The following is a 15627-nucleotide window of genomic DNA, read 5'->3' on the forward strand; positions in this document are numbered from 1 at the left end:
ACATGTGTTTGATGGGGTGCATAATTCAACCTACCACACACTAGTACATTTGGTACTATTGCACTTATGTGGTTCTTGAGTGGGAAGATATTGCAGGCTCCTTCTGTTATAAGTGGCAGTTATTGGTGGAAGGTGAGGTGTGAGTTATTTTGCCTGATTTGTAGGTATTTAAAACAACAGGTTATTAAAATATGCTTTAATAAGCTTACCTTATAACTTATCTGATTTACAACCTCTTCTTTTGCAAGATAGAGTCTTGATCAAATCAGTACTTTACCCTCCCTTTACTCCTGTATCACTTTTCCTTAAGAGTAGTAAATCATGGTTTTGTGGGTTATAAACATGCCAGTGTATGGCCCTTTAGTCACTATGGTTTGTGGTCTTGGCTTAATTTTATTGTAAATTCAGTATATTTAATACAAAGGAGCTCTCTTTTCCAGGAAGATAATTAATGTTCCTTGGAAAAGTGAAATTACTCAGAACTGGGACTCTAAAGTCTACTGTGGAGCATAGACTTTATTACAGGTTGCACTCCCATTTTTACTTTGTAGGTTCACGGATTAAAATAACTTATTTCTGCATTGTACAGTCTCACATTTTGGATGAAGCTTACTAACCATGGAGAATTTCCTTTTCTGATGCCATATCAGTCCCTGTGAAATGCTGACACTTATCATAATGTTGGTGTTGAAGCGCTGTGGAAGTGCCTTAGGCATGTACTTCTTGTCCCGCCCACCGCCTCCATCCTCTTCCTACCTGTGACCATCTCTCAGGAGCTTCCTGATGGTCCCCCAGAGTTCTCTCCTACCGTTCCAGTGAGTTCATGTTTTAGCCACAGGGATCGTTTCAAAACCCCAATCTGTCCTTGCTGCTTCTGCACTTAAAACTGTTCAATGACTTCTTGTTATGAAGACCAGAATTAAAATTGTGAGCTGCAAGGATCTCCTTGATCTGACTCTTGCCTTTCCACTCCAGTTTAGTGCCAGTTCACGCCCATGCTGTTTTCTGGTCGTCCATCTGTCTTACAGATAGTAGGCATTAAATCAATTCTATGCCAATTTTGGAGTTGAGAGAGGTGCATAAGATACTCATTCTACTCATTCTCTGCTGCTGGGAGACAGGCAAATAATCACACGAATATATAATTATAAATTATCATGAGTGCAGCAAAGAAAAATACGAGGGTGCTATGAGGGGCCGACAAAGAGGTCATACCTCACAGTGTTGTGGAAAGAGACCACGGTCTCTTCGTCACCTAAAAAAGGTTATGGTTGTTTATCTGGCACAGCCAGGGATGGTCTTACCAGAAGAGATAATGCCAAATATGTGTATGTGAGCAAGGTACAATTATTTCCACATAAAAAACAGATGATTGTTTCACAGACATTTGCACATTTAATTCAGAGAGGATGACCTTGAGGATAAACAACTACTTGTGTCTTACTGAAGGCAGGGACTTAGAACATCATCAGTTTTCTGTTGAACAAATAGAATTGTATGAAATGGTTTCTATCACTATCTCTATTAGCAAAGACTATGTCTCTGACTTTCAGAAGCAGCTAGTCAGGGAAGATTTCCCTGAGAATGTTACTTTAAACTGAGAAGTTGAGGGTGAGAACAACAAGCCCTTTGCAGGGTGCTGACCCAGGAGAGGGTCCCTAGAACAGGAGCTGTGCAGTTCTGCAGTTGGGCCCCTGAGGCTGGACTGAGCCCTTACCCTCCAGACTGCCCACCTCCTGTCACCCTGGGGCTAGTTTTTTTCCACTTATGGTTGAGCCCTTATGCAGATGGTGCTTCTTAGAAGCCCCTTCTTTGACTAGATTGTGTTAGGTTCCCCTTAATACGCTTACTATGGTTTGTGATTTTGCATTAGTTTGTGTGACTGTTTAATTAAATGCCTATCTCCTTCACTGGGCTCTAAATCCTGGAAGGCAGGGCTCATGTTTCTCTTTGTTTACTTTTGGTGATGATGATAATGATGAATAACATGTATATAGTGCTTATCATTTAGTTCAGTCCCCAAATAACTCCATGGGGTAGGTATTGTTATACCCATTTTATTAATGGGGAAACTAAGGCACAGAGAGGTAAAGTATCTTATGCAAAGTAACACAGCCATTAATTAATGGTGGTGCCAGAATTTGACACTGGCATTCTACCCTTTGGATGCTGGAATAGACTTTAAATGAATCATTTAATAATTCCCTTATTCAGTCAATGGAACAAAATAGAAAGTCTGGTAATAAACACAAATGTATTACAACAACTTAGTATATGATGAAAGCAGCATATCATATCAGTGGAGAAAAGAAGGGATTATTCAGTAAACAATGCTGGGACATTTAGCTCTTCATTTGGAAAATAATATAAAACTGGGTCTTTTTGTCACAGTTTATACTAAAATAAATTTTAAGTGGTTGGAAATTATAAAGGTAAAATTTATAAAGTAGCAAAAGGAAAATATGGGTACTCTTGAGATGGAGAAATACTTTCTGAACATGATTGATGGGAAGCAGAAACTGTAGAATGAAGGTTGATTATTTTTAGTACATATAAGTGAAGAATTGGTGAATAGAAAAAGCATTATATTGAAATGGCTAATGGGAGTAAGATTTGCACATAGTACTGAAAAATAAAATTGACAAAACCCAGCTTTGGTAAGGATGTAGGGTCAATGGGTACTCTTAGGTACTGCATTTTCCTGTTTCTGGGAATCAGGCCATATGTATAAATAAAATTGTATATTCCATTTGATTAAGGAATTATAATTTATCACAAGAAGGATAATTGGGGAAGTGTGTACTGGTGTATGTTCAAAATTCCTTATTCTGTTAAGGGTAGTGAAAGATTGGTGCAGTCACACAAAGGGGTTGATGTCACCTGTATTTATTCACTGGGAAATCTTTCCCTGATATGCTGGGATGAGGGGAGGTGGATTTTAGAAGGGCATGTGTAGTACAAGCCTGTATGTACCGTGTGGGTATGGCCTGTGCATGTGGATGGATGGTGGTTTGGGATGATGTTCACAATGTGAATGGTTATCTCTAGGTGTGGGCTTTTGAAAGTATTGTCTTGTTTTTTTTTTTTTCTGTGTTGTTTCCTTTAAAAATACAAACAATGAGCATATACCTTTTGATAACGAGAAAACAATTATCCAGGAAATGAGAATAAATATCTAAGACCATGTGTCTTTAGTTTTTTTTTTTTTTTCCAATCTGACCTTTTATCTTGCTTATGAAAAAAAAACTGACGTGTTGTCCTTTTGCAAGTACTTAAATTCTTATAACACTTATTTTTGGCTCCTATAAATGCTATTCTCACTTTTGGCCATCTTAGCCATTGCATTAGGGATGTTTAAAGTATTCAGGGTACTGAACAGCAGCTCAAGCACAAAGAAGGGAATGGGGGTTCAGAAGCATTTTCATTAAAATTGCGTGAACACTGGAGTTTATTCTGTAGCACAAACCCTTCCTGGATGAACTGAATAAAAGATTAATACAAACACAGCATTTTAAGCATCACTGTTCTTAAATTCGTTTGTTTTTACTTAAATCTCCTATGTTCTTTAGCCATAAAAGACAGAGTAACTAAGACAGGAGAAGAAAACCAAAGCGTCCAAGATAGGGGTATAAAGTTGAAGAGAATTTCAAACAACCCACCTACACACACCTCCCTCAGAGATAATATTAAACAGCACAGCTGGTTCAGATTCTGATCTTTTCCCAGTCAGGTCTTCAGAGAACAGTTTAATAAAGCATTATTTATGTAGCAGCCCTACACACATTGTAGAAAAGGATAATCTAGCTGCATAATTTTGCTAACGACCCGTCTGTAGAATGCTATTTCTGTCCTGTTGTGAGGTATCTGTTTTTTCTTTGGTTACTAGGGGTATGCTGATTTCAGAACAACAAACAGCATATAATAGTTTTATCTGGGTCAATGAATATGTATCATTATTTTGAATTTTGTGGGGAGTGAACTTCAAAGACTAATTTTATGAGAATCCACAGTGGGTAAACATACTTGAAATTTAAAAAAAAATCTTTACCATCGTTGTAGTTGAGGTATCGTTGGAAGGCAGAGCAGAGGGAAGAAAGGGACATACTGTTTAAATATGTAAAAAAATGCCATGTGAGCCTAGGGCTTAGGGTGTGGAGATTGTAATGAGGCTTGTTGCTGCGTTAGGTGATGGATCTGTATATGTTCACATTTTCCCTGTAGTTTTTCTTTTTCATTAGCTCTGTGCCAGTCATTGAGATTTCCCTGCCCACTGAGCATGTGTGTGTGAGTGTTCTTAACTATGAGCTTTTCCTTGGATGCTTCACGCGTGGTGCCGTTTCCCCTGTTGCAGGGCTGGGCATCTTCAACCAGCTGTTCAGATCCTGCTGTGCCTGGGTGTGTCCGTCCTGAACGGTCTCAGGTGTTTTTTTTTTTTTTTTTGTTTTAAAGCCCATGTTGTTTTAGTGATATCTTATTCTTTAATTTGAACCTATCTGTAAGCAAAAGACACTCAGCAAAATGGGTGAAAGGAGTTAAAAATAAACAGTAGGCTTAAAGTTAATGTTTAGAGGTTATTTTTAGATGTAGAAGCAACTTGCTGCTTTCCATGGAATTAGTCTAGTGTAATTAATGGCTCAGGTTTCCTTCTTTGGGACCTTTCTTTAATGGTTCAAATGCTGGTTTTAACTGTGTGTGTTTATGTTTAGTGCTCCAGAATGATATGAGTGGGTTTATTTTATCTAATGGCTGTGTGAACAGTATTTCCCTTTGTCCCTTTTAAAGTATCTTTTTTTAGTTATTTCAGAAATCAAATCTCCTTCCCATGTAAGCTTTGGAAAAGGTGAAGTTATATATTAAAATAAACCACCACAGTAATTTTTTTTCTATTTTTTTAGGATATAAGAGTAAGCCAATGCATGGTTAAATGGCATGGTTATATGGCCAAGTCCTTTGGAAGATGCTTAAGTAGAGGCAGAAGTAACTTTTTTAGGGCATTTTAATTTGGTACAGTTTATTTGGAAACTTATTGAATTCTCCCCTTGAACTGAGATATGGTCAGTGGTGGTAAATATTCATCTGTCTGCCACGAATTTGATTTCGTGAAATGGCTAAAAGTAATTCCAAGATCAGTAGTCAACTCGAGAGTCAGGAATTGTATATAGGGCTGGGAATATTACAAATAATTTCACTTACGGGAAGCTGAGACCTACCATTTTAAGAGCATTGTAGTAAGACTTCTGGTTTAACTTAATGGAAGTTAATTTTCCTTCCCAGACTGTCCCTCCCATCTTTTAAAAATTGGATTGGCACTCTTTATAGAAGGTGCTAAAAACTGAAGAACTCTGTTTATTGGATGGTATGATATAAAAGAGAAAAAGACTGAAGGGTGATTATCAAAAATCCATGACATTTTCTGGAGTCCAGGCAGGATGCTCTTGACATCCTTGCATCCTTCCTCAGGATTACGGTAGCTTGAGAAAGAAATGATCTTAGTGATTCCATTGGACCATGGCTTGAAATGGGTCTGCTGGGCTCCCTTCCCCACCCCACCCCCCTTTTTTGGTTGGTTGCAGTGACCTTTGAATTTGGTCTCAGTGCACTATCTAAACAAGCTCGGTGTGCTCTGCCTCTCTCCAGCCCGGAGGCTTGGCTGCCTTACAGGCTGCTTTACCCACTCTGTCCATTAGAAGTGGTCTAGTACCTGACTGGTCCTGTCTCCCCCAGGGATGCTCTGTCGAATGCAGAGGCCTTTTTAGTTTACTTTATTTACCTTAAATGCAGTCAGTGGAATGACAGGTTAATTGCTATTGCTTGAACTGTTTTGTTTTGCTTATGGACTCAGTGTTGGGTGACAGTTGATGTCTAACTTTTTTTAGGGCAGTTATGATGCAGCATACAACATTATCTCTGACTTGGTACATTTTAGCCAAAACATTTTTTTGTAACTTCTGCTTCTCTCTTTACAAGTGTTTTGTAGCACATTCTAACATAGAGGCTGCCACTGCCTTACCTTTTCCATCCCTGCTTCCAGGAGATTGGCAGGTGTGGTGACTGTCATAAGAAATAATGCCTTCTGGCAAGACTTGACCCCTCTTTTAAAGGATTGGCCTGGTCCCATTTAGACCTGTAAGTGTAAAAGTGACATAAATAATGTTGATTTGCAACAGAAGATTTTAAATGGTAACAAGACAGTTGATTACCAATTTGTTCTCCCTTCCATTTTGGGGGAAAATGAGGTGGAAAAAAGGTAGGAAACACCTGTACCAAAATGAAAAAAAAAACTTCTTGTACGTAGAAGTAACAAAGGACTTCCATTACTGAGGCATTTCTTTTTGCTTTATAAGTGTGGACTAACTGCAGGGTGATTAAAAGAAATCCCACAGTTATTCCAGAGATTGTTGTGCTGTCAAGAAAATCCACCTTAAATCCCCTGCAAAGTACATTTGAATCTTCTTCATTCTTGCACTGTTTGTTTGTTTTTTAGATTATTTTCTATAGGAAGTGTGTTTTTATTTTATTCTTCAATCATAGGCAAAGAACCACATTTGCAATGGGAGCCCAAGAAATTGAGCATTGCTGTGTGTACATTCTGTGTGACTGATTCCTGCAAAGTTCTGTAGACTCTCTGGGCCTGTGCTTAGCAAGGTCAGCTCAGTTCAGGCAGGGCGAAGGGTTCCCCCCAAACCCCCTTGGAAACCCAGAGTGAGTCACACTATGAGTTGGCTTCTGGTCACACTGGGTTGTGGCTTTCATGGTCCTGTGGTTGATGCTGAGGATCATACAGTGAGCAAAACTGTTGGTTGAAGGGACTTTAGACCTCATCTATGCCAATACTCTCATTTTACTGATGAGAAAACAGACTCAGAAGTGAGTTGATTTACCCACCTCATTAGAGAACTTAGTCTTTAAAACTTCTTGCTCATCCAGTTTTCTGTGGAGGCAGAATAGAGTATATTAAGAAACAGGCTGTGGAGTCATTGTGCCTGGCCTTCACTTTGACTCTGCTACTTACTGACCCAAGATCACACAGAAGATTGGCTCCCCTAAACCTGTGTCCAAATCTGTAATATGGGGATAATATCAGAATCCCATGAGATTGTTATGTGGATTAAATGAGCTAATCCTTATTAGGCACTTAACATACTATTTCTACATAATAGTAATGAATGAATGTTAGCTATTTTTAAATAATTATCATTTTTGTTAATATTGCTGTTTCTGGCACATGTTGCAAGGAGGATTTGTGGACAGAGAGGTTCTGGGATTGAGACTCATTGGTCACCAGTTATTAGGTGTGTTCTTCACCAAGTTGCTTAATTTATCCTAAGTTTCAGTTTTCTAGTATGTGAAATAAGGGTGGATGAAAATGCTTGTCTTGGTGTGGTGGTTGTGAGCAGGAAGTGAGTGATGTTCCTGGCAGAGTTCTTTGTTAATGGTTACAGTCTAGGTTACCTTTAGTGGTTAAGAGGGTGCCAGTGCAGGCAGGAGGCCTAGCATCTACAAAGTCATGATCTTGAAGAGCTGTGCTGAGAACAGGCAGCTAAGCTTCATCTCGGGCCAAGGGTGAATGTGTGTTCTCTTGGTTCTGCTTTCCAGGGCATCCTGCAGAAGGTGTCACCAACTCCTCCAGGTCATTTGTGCCTGAAAGTTCGTCAGGGGCCTGCAAGGTAAAGCTTAGCTCAGTTTGCAGCAGGGGCACAGGTGTTAGCATTATTCATAAGTACTTTTGTTTCTGGATCCAGATGATAAACATCCCCTCACTGCTGACTCGTTTTGTTAGCTCTGGATGACAGACATCCCCTCACTACTGACTCGTTTTGTTAGCTCTTTTTTACTTCTTAGACTTAACAGCTTTTGGAAGAAGACTTCATCCAAAATTGAGATTACCAGGAAGGCCATTTATGCTAAAGGAAAATTCGTTTAACAAACATTTATGCAACACCTGTTTGCATAGCTGAGGGTGAGAATCTGGAGCTCCAAAGGCAGAATGAAATGATTTTGCCCTGGAAAGACTCCGCTCTCTACTGTATATGGTCCTAGTTCCTGAGAACTAGAAGAGAACCGGGGAGAGACATGTATCTTAGCCACGGCTAAGTGAAGAGGGCTGGGGCCAACATGGCAGTCATCCCATGTATTATTGAAGTGTGGGATATGCAGTTGTGTCAGTGCATATATAAATGCTAACATATAGTGAAATATTTATAATAAGCTGCATATTATAAAATTCATGGTGTGCAATTTGTCATCCTCTATGACATCCAACTTAACCTCTCAGTATTGTGGACATGCAAACCGGGTGAATCCAGAATGACTTTAAAACTCTAATGCAGAACTGGCCCAACCTACCTTCCTGCCAGGGTATGTGCATACATTCTCCTACTCAGGCTCTGTCAGAAAGTGACTTCTCGTTCCGTCAAAGTCAGCAAATCATTTTACCTGCTGTAAAATTTCTGTGCTTGACCAGGCATTCCACTTTCACTCATGATTTACTCTTTTCTGGAGTAGTCTAATCTAGTAGTTCTCAACCCTGACTGCATGGGTTAGCATCACCTGGGTGAGCTTTAAAAAAAAAAGTCCAGACTCCACCCCTCCACAGACCAGTTAAACCAGAAACTTCACAAGTTTTCCCAACATGCAGCCAGAACTGAGAGCTGTTAGCCTTTCCTTTTCTTGAATAGTGCCTTTCCCTTCTGAGTAATGTGAGCTATGCTCATCTTCTTGCTTTAATGGTCCATGACTTTACCAATTGGATTTCTTCTTGTTAGCCATTCTGAGAGTTTTGATCTAGGAAACCAAAAGCCAAAATATATTTAAAAAGTGTTTTTAAAAAATTTTTTAATCAAATTTAGTTGATGCTCTCTGGTGAAGTGAAAGTTTGATGTCCTCGTATAGTGAGCTGCCTAACATTATCTGTTTGCCTTTGCTTCATTGAGGGAGCAAAGGAAGATTTTAGTGTTTGGTGTTTTATGACCCTTGGTGTTGAGAACTACCAAGACAGACAGATGTTCCGGTTTGCTAATGCTGCTGTTTTGCAAAGCACCAAAAATGGATTGGCTTTTATAAAGGGGATTTATTTGGTTACAAAGTTACAGTCTTAAGACCATTAAGTCTCCAAGGTAAGGCTTCAGCAACAGGGTACCTTCACTGAAGGATGGCCATTGGCATCCGGAAAACCTCTGTTAACTCGGGAGACATGTGGCTGGTGTCTGCTTGCTTCCAAGGTTGCGTTTCAAAATGGTGTTCTCCAAAATGTTGGTCTTGGGTTTTTTGTCCTCTGCTAGCTACAGCTCTTCTTCAAAATGTCACTCTCAGTTGCTCTTCAGAATGTACTTACAGCTGCACTGAGCTCCTTCTGTTTTGTCAGCTCATTTATATAGCTCCAGTGATTTAATTCAGACCGGCCCTGAATGAGTGAGGTAACACCTCCATGGAAATTATCCAATCAAATGTTTCACTCACGTTGATTGAGTCACACCTCCATGGAAACAAAGGATTCCAATCTAATCAACACTAATATGTCTGCCTCCAAAATATTTCATCAAAGAACATGGAGTTTTGGGGGACATAATACATCTAAAGCGGCACAACAGATAAATAAAATGAGTGTAATTCAAGATGTATCTTGGACTAGCTTCACTTTTTGTCCTAACAGCTTCTAGTCTAGCAGTGAAATGGCAATTTGGAAATAGAGCGTTAGCAGTTGAAAACAAGATTTCGCTGTTATTTTCCATGAACTCATGTGTAAGATGGCAGCACACCCACAAACAGAAGAGCATGTTCATGAGCTGAAACCCTTTTTTTGTTTTCCTCTTATAGAGACTGTTATAGGAGAAGGGAGATCATACTTCCAGGTAAAGGATTACTTTAATATGGTTGCTTAAAACTATGATAGCTGAAGGGTACAGAGAATATATATTAAGGCCATTTTCCAAAGTATTTTTTTTTTTTTGCAGGGTTACTATTCATAATCTCTATAAATTTATAGCACATTATGGGATATGCAATTGTATTTTGACTTGTTTCTTTACATTTTGAATGTCTAAAACTTCCAGCAGTTTCCAAAAGCTAGTCTTTTGTGATTGTTTCCATCCATAGCATAATTGACTGTTGAAATGACATGAAAATAATTGTGTACCAAGAAAGTAGTAACTTGGAAGAGGGCCCACCTGCCCAGACTCCCCAAGGGTGGGTAATAAATGTTATTGGAGAACATATGGTTGCAGCCCACTTGGTAGCAGAGATGTTCTCTGGGTTTTTTGAGCTAGAGGTGGTTTGTAGGTACCGGATGAGCAAGAGAAACCAATTTTGGAATGGAGATAGTGGGTGGGCACACAAAATGTTTCATCAGGAGCCCACTAACTAGTGAGATGGTGAAGTTTGAAGAGGGCCCAAGTGAAGTTCTCACCGGACTGGGGCAGGGTCAGCAAGCTTGCCAAAGGGCTGCATGCTTTGGACACAGCGAGGCCAAACATCTCTGGAAATGGATAGCCAGGAGGAGAATCCCCTTCCTCATGACAAGCTCAACTTCATGCTTGCTACAAAGGAAAAAATCCTCAAGGGTCCAGTCCATTCTCACAGAGCAGATAATGAAATGGTGACTTGGAGCTGAGAGACAATGAACTTATAACAGCACAGTGATGATACAGTTTTGGCCAAAGCAAGATACTTGGGAGAGTGAAATTGTCTTTTGTTTATAAATATGTCAGAATAATAAGCACACAAAAAAATAATTGTGAAACTTGGTAACGTCAAAAATTGATCATTCAAGCCCATGGATTAAATATCAAGTTCACTTCATGATTCAGTGAATGCTTTTCTGTTCAAAATACTTGTGTTTGGTGCTGGAGATATGATACAATATTTTGTTATTCTGAAAAAATTCAAGATTTTTCTTTTCTTTTAGCTCAAATATGATATTAAAATGGAATCCTTGTATTTTCAGGGAGGAATTTCACTTGTATCTGTGGAAGTTATTTAGAAAGAAAATAATTTTTTAAAAATTTGAAAGTGATTAAGCCTTAATGTAGAAATCTGTTAAAGGCAACTTTGATAAACAAAATTAGCAGATTTAGTTCTTCCTCACCCAGACAAGTTGTGAGCAACAAGTACTTCAATTTTGACTCATCCTTTCCCAAGTGCAGTTTGTTGATGGATGAAGCACTATGATATTTCAAGCTGCTTTGATATTCCCTAGGCAAAGTGTTGTCAGGAACAAAGTTCTGAAGTTTGAGAGAGTTGCAAATGCTTTCATGTTTTTTCACTGTCTCTCCTTACGGAGACATTTCAAGAGAGGAAATAAAGTTATTCCGTAAGGCTAAAGGCAAAGGTGTTGTCAACTGGCTTTGAAGTTGGAATTAGATGGAAGGAAAACATGAATTATTTTCAGTGACAAATGGAAATATGATTTAATCAATCCTTTTTAGTTTTAGTGAATTCAAGACACTGAAAATTCCATGGAAGTGGCTGCATGTTTCTTAATGTATATGGTTTTAAAAAATTTTTAGTAAAGCAGGTCTTTGTAGTGGATGGAGTTCTAAGAGACCCAGACACACATGTAGATGATCTTTCTTTTTCTATCCTTATCAACAATGATAAACCAAACCCTGTGTCTTCTACTTCTACATCACATGTTAGGGACTATGGGGGATACAGAGCTGATGAAGGCATGATCCTCGCCCTCCATTGGGCACAGGGCATGATCTTAATAGCCAAAATTATTGAACACATAATGAACAGTAATTCTCAGTCCAATGAAGTATTTACCCATATCACCCTCATTTTATAGATGAAGAAATAGAAGTGCAGAGATGTAATAGCTTGCTCATGGTCACATGGCTTGTAAGAGGGAGAATTAGTTTGAACCCAAGCTGTCTGGATTTTACACACTAAGCACCAAATTAGTAGTTTAGGCAGAAATCATTCCGGAGATTTGGTGAAGGTGCTTGGGTCTATCAGGAAAGAGAGAGCAGAGATGCTCACCCTTCTGTTTAAGCAGATCCAAGGCCTGTGTACCTATAAAATTGCCAAGTACAGGGTTTGCAAATCAAATGCCTACTGAAGCCAAGCAGGTAGAGCAGATGAGTGAAGCCAGCCAGTGGGGGGCTGTGGTGAGCTGGGATGCCTCTAGGGAAGGCAGCTCTGGCTCAGCTATTGCCAGTGGGAAAGTGAATGCAATATGACGGATTTTAGAAGGGCAACTAATTAAAGGTTTAAGAAACAAAACAACTGTGGGTCATAAAAATAGAACTTTTGAGATATATCAAGTTTGTGAATCTCTAATTTGCAACTTCTATACATGCACTTGATAAGGGTTTGGAGAGAATTATTGAGAATGTGTGTAAAACACTTCTCTTAAATAAAGTTACAGAACACATCGGAGAGACCCAGCTGAGGAGAGGCTGCCCTTGGGAAGGTAATAGGCTCCTAACTCATTACTGCCTGGGCCCTGGTTGATAGTGGAGGTGGAGGGGAAGATTCTCAGAAGCCATAGCAAGATGTTCTGCACCTGTGCTGCTCCCAGAGCCATTTTGTTGTCACCGAGAGCACCAGATACATGATTGTCCACTGAGAAAGATATTTTCTGATGCAAGCATATGCTCAAATATGTATTCGCTAAGTTAGGGGTGGAGCCTAGTTAGAGCCCTTGGTACAAGCAAATCATATTTTTCCTAGATTGGTCTATGATAGTAATACCTGTATACAATTTTAACTCTGTGGGTCTGAATTTGAATGAAGGTTCCACCCTGTTGTAGCTGTGCACCATGGGCAAATACTACCTTCTCCAAACTCAGCTTCCTAGGGTATTGCAAGGATTAAGTACCATCATGCACATAAGGGTCTGGCACACAGGGGCACTCAGCAAATGAAAGTTTCCTTTCTTTTCCTCCTTTTAATTGATCATTTTATCTAAGGAAGTGAAAACAAGCTTTCTGTACATCAGTGCTATGTGTCAACATAGCAGTCTGATTCAACACATGTATTCAATAACGATATATTCTAACAGGCACCTGCAAGGTCATCAGGGGAGTTAAAGATGAGTAAGGCATTTCTGATCTCCAGGAGTTGACAATTTAGTATAGGGAAGATACATAAAAGCTCATATTCTCATGAATGATTTAGGTTGATACATTTGGAATGGCTACTGTGACTGTTTAACAGGGGAAGGTGCACAGTACCGTGGCAACTTAGAATTTTGGGAAACTAGTTTGCTGAATCACAGGTAGAATAGTAATCAAAATAGTGCATTGCCCCCTCAAAATGAGGTCTTATATTATAGGATCACTTATTTAATGAACACATTATATTTATTTAGTTGTAGACTTTTCAGACAGAGTTATTAATGTGAAAAAATTACTCTTTGAGTAAAGAGAAAATGTTAATAATGCCATGGTGTTAAATAAGGATTCTTATTTCTTTTTAGTGAAGGTTTTCTCCCTCCCTCCCTTCCTTTTCTTTCCCTTTCACCATTTCTCTGACTGTAGTTATTCAATATGACAAATTTCATTTCATGAAAGATGTAAAAACTTATTTAATTAGCTTTCAGTGCTCAAAGAGTACACATGGTAAAATAAATATAACCTTGCAAACAGGAAGATAGCCTTTATCGGTCTTTTTTTATTTAATAAAATTAACAATTATTTTGCTACAAAGAAATATGCAGGTAGAGTAACTTTTTAAGACTGTCTTGTAATAAGTAAGTGAAGAACAGCTTTTTGCAAGTCTGCTAAACCTGTTTTTGAAGCTAATTTTAGAGAAATGTACCATAAATTCTGTATTTCTTCAGTATTTGCATGACTGTAAAGGTAACTTCCAAGAATAATTTTCATGGAATAAACGCAGGTACACGATAGACATATAGTATATTTGGTTTATTTTTTTCAAGTTTGCTTTTGGTTGAAATTGCTCATGGAAACTAAAATATATTCTACAGTGAAATAAGTTTTCTCTTATTCTCAGGGCCCTACAATTTAATAGAAAGGAAAGCTCATTTTGAACTTTATTAGCTTTAGTTACTTCTAGCTATAGGATAATCAGAGACTGAATTTTCATGTCATTTTGGTGGTGTGTTTGAGATGTGTGTGAATTGAGTATGGGACATCCTCTAGGAGATGTCTCTGACTGGTAACTGAAGCTCCCCATTATTAAGTTCATGAAATCACACTGACATTGGAGCTGGTGGAACTCTGAGCCATAGAATGAAACTTTAGCCACCTCTCAGCACATATCTCATTAACTTCGGTCACTCAAGATGTCTCCTTCTCTAGGGACTGATCTTGCTCCCACAAAGCCCTGTTCAAAGGGGGATCGGGGTGGTTATTGCCTTGGCCTCATTCTTCAGTGCCAGTAGGAGGAGACATCAGGAATTGTGGGATGCCAGAGTCTGCCCAAGTTCTCTTATCTTTTCTGCCCGTCAGGTCAGTCATAATGTCTCTCTGTCCTTTGTCCTGTACTGTGCACAGGAGGAGCAGGGAGGAAAGGACCTTTCTGGGAACACTCCTGGCTGTGCCTTGAAGCTGTGCTTGTGGTAGTAGCTCTTGTCAATACTTACTGCTTTAGGATGTGTTATGAATCCTTATGTGTCGCAGAATCTTTTGGTGGAGGGCTGAGCTAAACCTCTTAACCTTGTCCCACCTGGGAGCTTGCTAGAAAGGCACAATCTCAGGCTCCACCCTAAACATAAGGGATCATAATCTGTGCTTTATCAAAAGCTGCAGGTGATTCTTAGTTCTTTAAATTTGAGAAGTACAGCTTTAGAATATAGGGACGAGATTCTACAGTTGAGAAGAATAAAGTAAGGGGAAGACAGGACTGGGGGATAACTGAGGCGATGCATTTCATTTGCAAGTATGTTTGTTAGTGTGAGTGTTTTTTTTTTTAATTTTTAAAAATAGCAGCTTTATTGAGATCCATACCAGTTAACCCTTTTAAAGTATATAATCCAGTGGTTTTTAGTATATTCACAGACCTGTGCAACCATCACCACAATTTTAGAACAATTTCATCACTTCAAAAGGAAACCCCATGCCCATCATTACTCACTTGGTATTTTCCCCCAACACCCCCTGCCCAGAAGCTCCTGGTAACCACTTATCTACTTTTGTCTCTATGAATTGGTTTTTTTGGACATCTCATTTATGAATGAAATAATGCAGTACATGGCCTTTTGTGTCTTGCTTTTTTCATTCAGCATAGTTTTCACTGTTCATCAGTGTTGCTTCAAGTATCAGCACTTCATTCCTTTTTATTGCCATCAGTTTACTTCTCTTTTATTTTTAGTAGGATTAAAGGAATCCTGCCTCTTTTTTTTAGCCTTGAAATTGAGACAGTTTTTTCATTGTATAGTAATACCATACAGTACTATAGAGGAATTTCATTATACAGTAATACAACAAGAATAATAATTTCTTAGTACAATGCTTTTCTAATGCCACATCCTCTAGGATGTGAGAACTGTGTGACAGTGAAATACTAGGAATGTTGTTAAATTAATTCAACTGAAGAAATAAAATGTTAGTGTTTTTAACTTTCTTTCTAAGTGAAATGTTGAGTACTTAATTTTCAATCGCTTTTCTCATAAAAGCAGTGATATACCGTCCATATTCTGCTGAAAAGTGTGCCTGCCTTACA

The 15627-nt window shown here is 38.8% G+C and overlaps 1 protein-coding gene and 1 pseudogene across 1 annotated transcript in view; one reads left to right on the forward strand and one right to left on the reverse strand.

Annotated features, from left to right (window-relative positions):
• The window catches only part of SH3GL2 (SH3 domain containing GRB2 like 2, endophilin A1), a 263888-nt gene that overhangs the window by 20064 nt on the left and 228197 nt on the right, over positions 1-15627 (forward strand). The gene's annotated exons all lie outside the window — the stretch shown is intronic.
• Positions 1188-15627, reverse strand: part of LOC119505065 — a 46328-nt pseudogene continuing 31888 nt past the window's right edge.

This window comes from Choloepus didactylus, chromosome 10 (genome assembly GCF_015220235.1).
Source record: "Choloepus didactylus isolate mChoDid1 chromosome 10, mChoDid1.pri, whole genome shotgun sequence".
NCBI classification, from domain to species: domain Eukaryota; kingdom Metazoa; phylum Chordata; class Mammalia; order Pilosa; family Megalonychidae; genus Choloepus; species Choloepus didactylus.